A 12,032-nucleotide genomic window follows, 5' to 3' on the forward strand; every position below is an offset into this window, starting at 1 on the left:
ATTTTATAAGAAAGTGATTTTGGTATCTGAATTTCATTGGGGAGTTTCCTCATTTCAATAAAAATAATGCAGATTAATGAATGTAATTTTATTCTCATTCTGTACTAAGAGACGTCTCATCTGAACAATTTTATTTTTATCAAAAGTTTTCCTGATTAGCACTGCGATATTTAAAATTTTCTTGGCCAGGCACTATGGCTTATATCTATAATCTCAGCACTTTGGGAGCCTGAGGTGGACAAATCGCCTGAGTTCAGGAGTTTGAGACCAACCTGGGCAAAATATGTCTCTGTAAAAAAATAGAAAAATTAGCTGGGTGTGGTGGTGAACTCCTGTAGTCCCAGCTACTCAGGATGCTAATGTGGGAGGATCACTTGAGCCCAGGAGGTGGAGGTTGCAGTGAGCCATGACTCTGCCACTTCCAGCCTGGGCAGAAGAATGAGACCCTGTTAAAAAAAAAAAAAAAAAAAAAAAAAAAAAAAAAAAAAAAAAAGAAAGAAAGAAAGAAAATTCTTGGTGTATCAAAGTTCTTTGAAAAGATAGTAACCTAAATTCAAATTATGGTATAAATTCATGTAAGAGACAGGGATTCTGCCCAAAGGAGTTACAGATTTGGTTTAGACTGAGAAAACCAGCAATAATGTAACAGTTTGAGGAAAACATTGTTGATGTATCTTGGTTTCAGACCCCCCAGCTATCATCTGCTTCCACCAATCACAGAAGCAACACACTAATTTTCAGTAGATGGAAACTCAGAGAGGAGCTAGGACTCGGGACTAGGAGCTCACAGACAACACACAGTGCCCTCATAAGATGTTGGTATCTGACCCAATCAAAGTTAGTAGAAAGGACACCAACTAGGGAGGAACTTTGTGCACACCTCAGGCTCTCAGCCAATTACAGAAACGCAAATATTGGGAACAATGTCCACCTCTTCCCCAAGGACACACACCTATAAACTAACAGCAGAAAATGATTAGGATGGACATAAGCAATGTTCCCTGGTGTGGGGCTGGGATATCTCACAACTTGCTTCCTCATGTCCACAGGCCATAATATGAGGTGGTTCCATTTATAGCTTTCCACTTGCAATGTAAACTCTCAAGTTGGAGAATGAGCATAGTGAGAAATCAATCTATCACAAGCAGAGGAATTGACTAGGAATTGGCATGATTCAAAAAATTATTAAATCTATAAAACATAGATATATCATTATGAAAAAGGATTAGACATCACAAAACAGTTTCTTTTTTTTATTTTTATTATTATTATTTTTTGAGATGGAGTCTCGCTCTGTCGCCCAGGCTGGAGTGCAGTGGCAGCGATCTTGGTTCACTGCAACCTCCGCCTCCCGGGTTCACACTATTCTCCTGCCTCAGCCTCCTGAGTTACTGAGACTACAGGTGCCCGCCACCATGCCTGGCTAATTTTTTAAAATATTTTTAGTAGAGATGGTGTTTCACCGTGTTAGCCAGGTTGGTCTCAATCTCCTGACCTTGTGATCCACCTGCCTCAGGCTCACAAAGTGCTGGGATTACAGGCGTGAGCCACCATCACAAAATAGTTTCTGCAAAACAAAATAAATATATTTTGTGTCCAAATTAAAAGAAGAAGTAAGTGGATGGATTAAATAACAGAATAAATAAAACTAAACAGACTGATGATTTGGAAAATCAAGTTAAAGAACTCCTTCTTCAAGAACCTAAAGAATGATAGATATGGACATCATGTCTCAAAGATAGGCATTTGGGAAATGTTAAGGAAAATAGGGTGTTAGAGAGAGAAACATGAGAGTCTGCAAAGGAGTAAGTAAAGATCTGAAAGCAGCCACTTGCCCTGTGTTAAAGAATGGTTCAGGTGAGAAAGTCCTGCCCAATAGGGCAGAAACATGAAGCAAATCCAAGACTAGGCCCATTCTTGTGGAACTGGGCATCTGTAAACTCCATCGAAGTCCTGAACATCTGAAGAAACATTAAGCTGGTTTATATAAAGAATGAAAAATCAACTTACAAATGCTTTCTTGTCAGTAACCCTGGATAAAAGACATCAATGCAATGCCTTCAAAATTCTGAGAGAATACAATTTTTACTATAACAACTTAAATTAGCAATTAAGTATACTATAAATGTATGTATTTTAACATGCAAATTCTTAGAAATTTAAAAATTGCACTTGTGTGTGTGTGTGTGTTCAGTATTCAACCAAAATTGGAACAAAATGTAGGAAAACATTATTTTCATGAGATGTGTGAACCAATTAGAAGTTTTTTAGGTTTGACCTTCATTCTGTTTTCTTCTAGGGGTAGGACTTGATAGATGTATGTTGCTATCTATCTGCTTAGTGACATTACTGGTTCTGCAATATTTACTATTGACACAATAAAACTACTATATACATATTGTTTTATTGAGTTATGAAAACCATAATAAACCTATAACACAAAAAGCTTGTGTTACTGTTAGGGAATAATTCATATATTTTAATCTAGGTAATATCAAAATGTTAGGGTGACTTACAAATCTAATAGCTAGCAGAATAGAAATAAAGTGGCAGGAACTTTAATTTTTGTTCAGTTTCTCACAAAAACAGGTTCACAAGATACTATTAAAAAGAGTAGTTGATTAATAAATAACATTTAAACTTATTATAAAACTGTATAATAATAGTATCAGATAATGTAAAAAGAGCATCAAGACTAAAATATATAAAAATAATTTTTTCCAGAAAAAGAAAATTATGATATATTTAAATATTGATAAAATATATTTTTATTAACTAGTAAATATTTTAAATCTTATTTAAAAACATAAATTCTTACAGAAGTGGAATTACATTATAGCAGTACTATAATCTGTATTGAATTACAGAGTATGCTGATTTTATTTGTCTTACCCACATATGAAACCGCCTTTGTAAAAATTATAACAGTCAGACAAATTTGACATAGAAAAATTATGACACTGAAAGAAATCTGACCTAACTGACTCAATCTTGCTTCTAACCTCCAAACTGCCCTTGTTTATTCCTGGGCACAGGCCTAGCCCACTGTGAGAGGAATTTAGTTTATAGTTTAACTTTAAAACAACAATGAATAACAGCCCCATCCCTAAACTAACCCCTTCCTTGCTCAGGGACTGAAACAGTCTTGGTAAAACCAACAAATTACCCACAAAGTTAAAATTATGGCTCAGTAGTTATGTAATCAGAGGTCACAATGTTTGTAACCTCCTCAATTGCTCCTATAGGAAACATCACTATTGTAAAACCTACGACTGGTGCTTGAGGTATTTTTCAGACCTTGCATTCTGACAGACCAGCTTTTGCCACCTGGACTGGTCACTCATGTCGAGAAATTGGCTCAACTGGTCTTTTGACCACCTACCCAGGAAATGACTCAGTGCAAGAGGCCAGCTTTGAGCTCCTGAGGTTTCATCCCCAACTCAACCAATCAGTATTTCCCACTCCCTAGCCTCTTGCCTACCAAAAAATCCTTGAAAAACTCTAGCCTCTGAGTGCTCTGAGGCTGATTTGAGTAATACCCTTCCATCTACTGCTTGGCTAGCCCTGTGCTAATTAAACTCTTTCTCTACTGCAATACCACTATCTCGGTGAACTGGTTTTATCTGTGAAACAGGCAAGATGCACCCACTGGGCCATTACACATTTATGAATAAATAATGGAAAAGAAATTCATTAACTCCCAGTCACTTTCTAGTGAACACATTTCTACTAAACATTGAAGGAAATTAAAATATTTTACCTCAAAATATATTTCTTTGACATATTTTGACATGGCTGCCACTTGGGCAGGAGACAGAAGTGGCCCTGCAAAGCTATCTTTTGAGGGGAAAATTTGCATCTGTAAGGAATCACCATTAATGCAGCCAGGTCTCCCCTTTTTAAGTTTTCCTGGATCTGGGAGAGATTCAGTCTGACACCTTTAAAAGTCCAAAAAGAAACATTTATTCTCTATTACCTCTAAGGAAGGCTTCATTACGAGACCACCTTTGCTAGCCAAGCCTCTTCTCCCTTCTCCTGTGACCTCTTTTACCAGAATCTAAGCCCCCTATTTTTGCGACTTCAAAATGGTTTGTAAGAATTTGTAACTCACTGGGAAGTTGGGTCTTAATTCTGAAGGCTCCTGTGTATATACATTGAATAAATTTGTATGCCTTTTCTTCTGGTAATCAATCTGTTTCACGTCAGTGATTTGTAATGAAATTTTGGTGGACCAAGAGCCTATGACTTTCACCACATTAAGACAAAGTGTCTCAATTCCCAATTTTTTAGTCTATGGAGAGGAAGTTTTGCTTAGCCTGTACCTGTCATGATAAGATCGTTCAATTGTATTGATATAACCTAGGTATTAGCTAAGGTCACCCTGTTCTTTGCAATTTAAATCAAATTGGTTCTATTACCCAGTTCCTTTGTGGTTTCTATGTTTTGTGATCATTTCTGACCCTCCTCCATTCTTGTTTCAGCTGACCTCTTAATCTCACTTTTGCTTTATTTCAGTTGGCTGTCAATTCTCTTTACTTTATTATACAGAGAAATTTAGCTCTTCACTTTGTACTTGTATTGTGTCTGCCTTTGTATATCAAAAGACCCTTTAAAGTTTCTGCTAAAACAAAGGCTATGAGCTCTGGGCCTCACTTTGGAGCAGCGAAGAAGGAATATCAGTAGCTTTGAAATATAAAACTTTCATACTGTTTCCTCATTTTAAGTCTCTGTAAGTGGAAGAAAACCCTGTTCTGCTGAGTTTCAAGGTGTATAGAATTATGCTACCACCAGCATCCCCAAAATCTTAGAAAAGGTAACGTGAAACAGTTTTTCCTTTAGAAATAATATTTTTGCACATGCAGAAATGATCAATCAATACATAAGTAATGCTTACTACTCAGCATTTACATGAAAATGTAGCAATATTTTCACCTGAGTTAGCAACAGCACACAGAGTTGGAAATAATATACATCTGGGTACATCTGATAAACTATTTTTGTAACCCTCTGGAGTATGAGGCTATGAAGACTTCTTGAAGAGTAGATATTTTAATAGAAGAGAGAACCTACAGACTTGCCTGATTCACTAGCAAATTTTAGTCTTGTTTGGGAAGAGGCTGGTACCATGCTTAGCACAAAGTAACCAGTCAACACATACTAACTGTATGAAGGGATTCCACATGGCCTTGTCTTCTGGCTTGGTCATCTCCTGGCTTGAATTCCAAGCTAATGTGGGGGATTTGGGCATGGTCAGTGTAAGCCTCTGACAGTAGGGTAGGAGCAGGCACAGTGAGAGGAGCACAGAGCCTGCCCCTTGTCCAAAGAGCTGGCTGTTTCACACCCCAGGTGCTCTACCACAATAGCTGCTGCGAGAGGTCCAAATGCAGACTGTGATGATTCCAGAGAAAATTTAAAATTATCCTTTCTACTTCTGTTAAAAATGCCATCTGAATTTTGATTGAGAGCACATTGAATTTGCACATAGAACCACAAAAGACCACAAAAGAGAAAGAAGAGCCAAGCTAGAGGCATCACATTTCCTGATTTTAAATTACATTATGAAGCTATGATAAATAAAACAATATGGCTCTGCCATAAAAATATAAATACATAGGCCAATGGAACAGAATTGAGAGCCCAGCAACAGATCCACACATGTAAGGCCAGTGGATCCTGGACAAGGCTGCCAAGAAGACACCATGAGGAAAGGAGAGACTCTTCAACAAATAGTGCTGGAAAAACTTAGATATCCACATGCACAAGAATGAAACCTGGCCTTTATCTTATGCCATACACAAACATTAACTCAATAAATTAAATATTTAAATGTGAGACTCAAAACTATACAAACCTAGAAGAAAGCTAAAGGGAAAACTTATTCCATTTATGTATATACCACATTTCATAGGTATGACACCTAAGAAGCACAGACAACAAAATAAAAAAATAAACATAGTGGGACTACACCAAACTAACCATATTCTGAGCAGCAAGGGAAAAAATCAACAGAGTGAAAAGGCAACCTGTGGATGGAAGAAAATATTCGTAAACCATGTATCTGATAAGGGGTTAATTTCAGAAATATAGAAGGAACCTCCCACAACTCAATTGTAAACAAAATAATAACCCAATTAAAAATGGGCAAACGTCTTGAATAGATATTTCTCCAAGAAAGACATGCAAATGGCCAACAGATAAATGAAAAAACTACTCAGGGTCACTAGCCAACATTCCAATCAGGAAAATGCAAATAAAAACAAGACACTACTTCACATCTATCAGAATGGCTTTTATAAGAAAAAATATAAAAGACAGCACATGTTGGTGAAAACTAAAAATAAAATTAGGAGCCCTCAACTGACTGACTGGACTCCATCTTGCCTAAGGAGACACCAGAGAAACTTTGGAAGCTGAGGTCCAGACCATGGCGAGATGACGGGAGGTGGGGCATGCCTCTTAATCCCCACCTTTGCTGGCCACTATTAGGCTTTTGTCCCTAAGGGCTTAACAAAAACCAGCCCTTTCAGAAGACTCCACATTGATAATGTCCATTAATAGCTAAACTTTCCAGGTACAGAACAAAGACAACAAGATGTTAATCCCTCCTTCACCCTTCCCTGAGATATCTGCTTCCTCTATTTTCTTTTTTTTTTTTTTCAAATATTCACCTTATCGTATGTAAAATGTAGATTTAATGCACATTAACTAAAGTCTCATGGGTACATAACCGTTTGTCTCACTGCAATCCTCTCCCCCATTTTAAGGAAAATGCATAAATATGTATGCCACTGATACAAATGCATCAAGGAAATGCAATATATACATTGCATGCAATATTATTCAGACTTTAAAAAGAAGGAAATTTTGCAATATGCAACAACATGGATGAAATCTGAGGATGTTATGCTCAGTTAAATAAGCCAGTCATGCAGGGCACGGTGGCTCAGGCCTGTAATCCCAGTACTTTGGGAGGCCGAGGCAGGTGGATCATGAGGTCAGGAGATCGAGGCCATCCTGGCTAACATGGTGAAACTCTGTCACTACTAAAAATACAAAAAATTAGCCGGGCATGGTGGTGGGCGCCTGTAGTCCCAGCTACTTGGGAGGCTGAGGCAGGAGAATGGCGTGAACCCAAGAGGCGGAGCTTTCAGGGAGCCTAGATCACAGCCACTGCACTGGGCAACAGAACGAGACTCCATCTTGGGGGGGAAAAAAAAAAAAAGAGCCAGTCATACAAAGAAAAATGCTGTATGATTCCACTTAGGTGAGGTATTTAAGACAGTTAAATTCGTAGAATCAAAGAGTGGAATGGTGATTATCAGGGGCTGGGCAGGGAGGTGTAAATGGCCAGGTAATAACTAGGGCCGTAATGTTTTAGTCAAGCAAGATATAGAGGAGAAAAGATACTCTCTTTTCCACACTCACGCCAAGGTCCATGGCAGACAACCCTGTGACAAGAGATATATCAGCAAAAGAAAAGCATAACAAATTAACTTAACCAAAGTTTTACATGGCATGGCAGCCTTCAGAAATGAAGACCCAAAAACTCAGGACAAACTGTATTTTTATGTGAAGTCTGATGAAAAACGTGAATAGATGTGGAGAAACATAGTTGGACTAAAAGGGCAGGTGACCTAGTACTAATAAGCTGGAGGGAACTTAGCAAGGCCTCTTTGTTGAGATTATTCTTGACTTTTGGGTATACAGTGAGATCCCTGTGGAATGAGGGTCTTAAGATTTACTTCCAGATTAGCTAGGTCAGAGAATTCTTTTCATGGCCTTAAAGGAGAAAGCTGAGAGAAAGTCAGAGAATGACTCTCTGGTTCTATGGTTTCCTCAATTTCCTCAGTTTAGAATAGTCAGTATGCCCAGGTGCCATATTTTGTAATATGTTGTTCTGAACCCTAAGAAAGATTAGTAAGCTCTAGAAATCTGCTATACAACATTGCACCTACAGTAAACAATAATGTACTGTGCACTTAAAAATATGTTAAGAGGACAGGCTTCATGTTAAGTGTTCCTGTCATACACACACTGAAAAAGACTTTGGTGTCCATTAAAAGGCAGGTATTATACAATTACTACCACCCTAATGCCAACTTCTGTAATTAGGAAATACTAAAAGAGACTTCCTAATTTTCTAGTCTCTCCTCCCTTTTCTGTCTAGCATACAGTTTTATTTTTTAATATAATATATTAACCACAGCACTGTAAACCAGAATTTTTTTAAAAAAATCAGAATCTACTTTTAAAGAGTTTATTCAAACAAAAAGCTGAGAATGTCCATTTGGGACACATAGACTCCAGAGAAAGGGGTTCAGTGCTCTTAAGTTAAAAGTTACATTCTTGCTTGTAGGCAGAAAAAACAAATGTTACAGGATTGCAATATTTTCTATGCAAGGATGGTTTGAGAATTAACAGCAAATTAACTAGTTGCAGTTTGTTTCCTTTTCCCAATGGCTGCCTTTCCTTTCCCTTTCCCCCCCTTTTTTTTTTTTTTTTTTGAAATGGAGTCTCGCTCTATTGCCCAGGCTGCAGTGCAGTGGCATGATCTTGGCTCACTGTAACCTCTGCCTCCCAGGTTCAGCCTCCTGAGCAGCTGTGATTATAGGCGCCAGTCATCATGCCCAGGTAATTTTTTGTATTTTTATTTTTATTAGAGAAGGAGTTTCACCATTTTGGCCAGGCTGGTCTCAAACTCCTGACCTCAAGTGACCCACCTGCTTCAGCATCCCAAAGTTCTGGGATTACAGGCATGAGCCAGCGTGCCTGGCCTTCTCCTTTCCTTTTTCCTTCCCTTTTCCTTTTCCTTTCCCTTTCCTTTCCATTTTTCCCTTCCCCTTCCCCTTCACTTCCCCTTCCCCTTCCCCTTCCCCTTCCCCCTTCCCCTTCCCTTCCCCTTCCCTTCCCACTTCCCTTTCCTTCCCCTTCCCCTTCCATTCCCCTTTCACTTCTCCCTTCCTTTCCCCCTTCCCTTTCCTTCCCTTTCCTTCTCCTTTCCTTTCCTTCTCCCTTCCTTTCCCTTCCCCCTTCCCTTCCCTTTCCTTCTCCCTTCCTTTCTCTTTCCCTGTCCCTTCCCCCTTCCTTTCCCTTCCCCTTTCCTTTCCCCCTTCCCTTCCCCCTTCCTTCTTCCTTCCTTTCCCCCTTCCTTCCCTTCCTCCTCTGCTTCCTTTCTCTTCTCTTCCTTTTTCCTTTCCATTTCTCTTTTACTTTCCTTTTCCTTTTCTTTCTTTTATTTTCCTTTCCTTTCCTTTCTTTTTTTTTTTTTTTTTTTTTTTCCACATCAGACAGGTAATGTGCCAACATTGAGCGAGGCGCATCTTACACAAGAGCATGAAAACCCAGTTATCCTGCTTATGAACTACAAAAGGGTCATTTTCTTTTCTTTGCGGTGATTTTTTTTTTCTTTTCAACTTAAAAAGGTGTATTAATATTCCATCTTAAGACAATGTGGTAGCCATGAAGTCTGTGTAAGAAAGGTAAGAGAGAAATTCATTTATAATGATGATCAGCAGTGACGTGAAAAGGAGTCTTCCCTGGCATCCGTGAGTCCTTTACAACATTTAGAAAACTGTGCAGATAAGGAAGAAGAGTAACTTATAATCAGGGAAAAAAGGTTACAGCTGCCTCAGGTATAGCTGCCTGCCACCTGACACAGACCCCATAATCATATTCCTTTAAGGCTCAAAATAATGAGTTCTAATAGCGTGTGTGTATTTTATATATATATATATATATATATATTTTTTTTTTTTTTTTTTTTTTTTTTTTTTTGAGATGGAGTCTCACTCTGTTCCCCAAGCTAGAGTGCAGTGATGCAATCTCAGCTCACTGCAACCTCTGCCTCCCATGTTCAATGATTTCTCCTGCCTCTGCCTCCTGAGAAGCTGGGACTACAGGAGCATGACACCACCACGCCCAGGGAATTTTTGTATTTTTAGTAGAGATGGGATTTTGCCGTGTTGGCCAAGCTGCTCTCAAACACCTGACCTCAGGTGATCCCATTGCCTCAGCCTCCCAAAGTGCTGGAATTACAGGCATAAGCCACTGTGCCTGACTACAGCTTAGATTTTGAATAACTGATTTCCACAGTGTTTTAGACATGTTTTTAGAACACCACCCCACATTTAAAAGAAGTTCATGACATTGTATAAAACGATTAGAATCATAATATTGTTTTGCAGAATGAAAGTTGATATTCATTGAAATAACTTAATATTACGACCAGGTAGTAACTCTAGACCTGAGATTAAAGACTTTGGGATAGGAAGACAGAGAGCAATGTGACTAATTATATGTTGAATCAATCATATTTAGGATAGAAAATGTAACTCTATTTTTTTCTAAAAAGATATAATCTTTAAGCAAGATTTTAGGCCCCAATACACCCAAAAATTCTCATGAAAAATAAACTTAGGTGTTTCATTTTCCAGATACAAAATTCGTATTGAATAAATCAATCTTTTAGAAATCTTGCACAAAATAGAAAAAGAAGAATAAGAATGAAATAATAGAATTGCTAATATTCAGAAAGCATTTAGTCTTTTTAAGAGACTGGGGGGTAGGGTCAGACACTATACTAAGTTTTACGTATATTAACTCACTATTCACAACACTTCCACTAGTGAGGTGCTATTATCCTGCTTTCATGAAGGTGGAAACTGAGGCACAGAAGGCAGGTGGTGTGGCTCCTGAATCAGAGCTCCTGAAATCCTATGTCCCTTCCACATAGACCTTCATGAATGTGTCTAAAATTAGAGTACAATTGTCATCCAATGAAAGACTTGTTTTCTCAGAGGATGAAATGTAAGAGGTAGAATGAGAGAGTGAGGATTTGTTAAGGGGGTTGCTGATATTCTTATCCGGTACTTTTTAGGGAAGGAAAACACCACCAGTTACCCAGTGAGTTATTTTATTTTGCATTGAGTTTCTGGTCAAACCTTGGTGGCTGTTTGCTGACAGGGGTTTCAAGGCTCAAGTCATTTTGATACTTTCTTCCTTTTGCATGATAAGCACACTTTTATTACTAAGATAGAAACTAATGACAGTTTTTCTCTTCTGGAAATCTTTCAATGAATTTACTTCATTTGAAATTTCAAATATTTGAAATACGTTTTTTAAACTGAGATAGTCTCTCACATATAAAATTAAAACCAATAGAAAGCAAAACTAAGATCTCAATTTCATTATGATTTTGGCGTGAATTTGGTTTGCAATAGTTGTATCCCTTTTAAGTGAAAAGTATGGCATCAAATAAAAATCATGTCTTGCCTTTCTGGACATAAATAAATTAGAAGTGAGCTAAAATTGCTGAAATATCCATTAAAAAATGAGAAGTACTCCTTTTCTCAGAAAAATCAAAGCATTTTTTTTCTTTCAACTAGATAATAAAGACACTTAAATGAATTTATTTTAGAGAGCTTACTTTCAATATGAAACACTTTTTGTTAAAAATAGTAATATAGTGATTTAAGTCAATTTTGCTATTAGTATTCAAGGTCAAAAATATTAGCAGAACTGCAAAGAAGAAAGATTTAACTTACCTGTCAGAAATATAAACTTTACCATGGAAAGTTGCTTATTACGAACTGGTTTGAAATGTTGAGACATTAAGCATATGTTTAGTGGTGCTTAGCATCAAAAACTTGCAGGCAATCTGTTCATGTGAATTGTCTGTTCAAGACTTTGGGGTGATTAGACATGCTTAATGAGCAATGAATTTAAGGGAGCTTTGTTAAGCACAAAAAGTGCACTGGTCAAGAGGTCTAATTGACGAGACATGAAACATTTGGTCAGAAGTTCAATACAGAGATGGATTCATTTTCAACTCAGTTTGATCTCTTCAGTTCTGCTCTTCCATCTGGGGGATTCTGGAGAATGTGTCCATGTATCTCTGCACTAAAAAAGGTCTGTTGTGGCCATGTTGAAAGGAAAATTGACTAGGAGAATTAATTAATTTCTATGTACAAAATGACAGACATTAAAATAAGCTGGCTCCTTTTTCTCCATTGAAAACTCTCAACTTACCTCTC

General features: G+C 37.7%; 1 protein-coding gene and 1 pseudogene across 9 annotated transcripts in view; both read right to left on the reverse strand.

Annotated features, from left to right (window-relative positions):
- The window catches only part of LOC126951481 (calmodulin-1-like), a 1,062,071-nt gene that overhangs the window by 398,259 nt on the left and 651,780 nt on the right, over window positions 1-12,032 (reverse strand). The gene's annotated exons all lie outside the window — the stretch shown is intronic.
- On the reverse strand, window positions 9,282-9,373 carry LOC126951882 (uncharacterized; annotated as a pseudogene).

This window comes from Macaca thibetana, chromosome 3 (genome assembly GCF_024542745.1).
Source record: "Macaca thibetana thibetana isolate TM-01 chromosome 3, ASM2454274v1, whole genome shotgun sequence".
Taxonomy (NCBI): domain Eukaryota; kingdom Metazoa; phylum Chordata; class Mammalia; order Primates; family Cercopithecidae; genus Macaca; species Macaca thibetana.